This window comes from Gossypium arboreum, chromosome 13 (genome assembly GCF_025698485.1).
Source record: "Gossypium arboreum isolate Shixiya-1 chromosome 13, ASM2569848v2, whole genome shotgun sequence".
Lineage (NCBI taxonomy): Eukaryota > Viridiplantae > Streptophyta > Magnoliopsida > Malvales > Malvaceae > Gossypium > Gossypium arboreum.
The window spans coordinates 36,038,734-36,040,158 of NC_069082.1; the positions used below are offsets into that span (position 1 = coordinate 36,038,734).

The window sequence follows — 1,425 nt, forward strand, 5'->3', positions numbered from 1 at the left end:
ACGATAACTCCATACTTATTTATGACTTGATAACGACTGTGTACACTTACACAATCCTACGCGTTACAAGTCTTTGGTACCGTTTCCAAGGATTGTTAACTGTTGCCAAAGTCATTCTTTTTGTGAAATTATTTACTTCCAAGTTGGTTTATTTCTAACATTACTAACTTATTCTTTTTAATTTTGTGATTTTCTTTTCAGGTGTTTATGAGCATAGATCGGATTATCAATTTACTCCCTGTAGACCCTAAAATTGAGGGAACTTTTAGAAAAAAAAGACGTGAACGAATAGCTCAAAGACAAGTCAAGATGGACCTAGGAAATCAGAATTAAGACCAATGTAATGAAGCCAGTCGTGTACAAAATTCCATCCTCATTGCCGATGATAGGGATCGATGCATCAGATAATATGCTGTGCCACTTTTCAATGAGTTAAATCCAGGAATTAGAAGGCCAGATATTGAGGCAACCTAATTTGAATTGAAACCAGTGATGTTTCAAATGCTTCAAATGGTGGGCCAATTCAGTGGTATGCCCATGGAAGATCCGCATCTCCACCTTTGATTATTTATGGAGGTGAGTGATTCATTCACGATAGCCGGTGTGACTGAAGACGCACTGAGGGTGAAGTTGTTTTCGTACTCGTTGCAAGATTGAGCACGAGCATGGCTCAATTCATTGCCACCGAGTTCCATAACTACATGGCAAGAATTAGCAGAGAGATTTTTGGTTAAGTATTTCCCGCCTAGCAAAAACACTTAGTTGAGGAATGAGATCACAACTTTCCAACAATTGGATGACGAGTCTTTGTATGAGGCTTGGGAGCGATTCAAGGAGTTACTTCGTAAGTGTCCTCATCATTGGATTCCTCATTGTATCCAGTTGGAGACATTCTATAATGGTTTCAATACACATAGAAGATTGATGGTAGATGCTTCTGCGAATGTAGCAATTTTGTCTAAGTCTTATAATGAGGCTTATGAGATGATTGAGAGGATCGCGATTAATGAAGCTTTACTATACCCTGTAACATTGGTGAACCTTACTGTGGTAAAGCTTTGTGTGATTTAGGAGCGAGTATCAACTTGATGCTTATGTTTATTTTCAAGATGCTAGGGATAGGTGAAGTAAGACCTACAACTATGACACTTCAGCTAGCGGATCGATCTTTAGCATATCCCTAGGGAAAGATCGAGGATGTTTTGGTAAGAGTCGATAAATTTATTTTTCCTGCTGATTTCATTGTCTTAGATTTTGAAGCAGATAAGGAAGTGTTGATCATCCTTGGGAGACCTTTGTTAGCCACGGGAATAACGTTAATTGATGTGCAGAAAGGTGAACTCACCATGCAAGTTTAAGATGATTAGGTAACCTTTTAACATTCTCAAAGCTATGAAATTCCCCAATCCAGCAGAATATTGTACA

The 1,425-nt window shown here is 38.4% G+C and overlaps 1 non-coding gene across 1 annotated transcript; it reads right to left on the reverse strand.

Moving 5' to 3' along the window:
* Positions 1-760: 760 nt before the first annotated feature.
* LOC128287331 (small nucleolar RNA R71) lies at positions 761-867 on the reverse strand. Its single transcript, XR_008278031.1, has one exon. It is a non-coding gene; the product is annotated as a small nucleolar RNA R71 (small nucleolar RNA).
* Between the last annotated feature and the right edge of the window lie 558 nt (positions 868-1,425).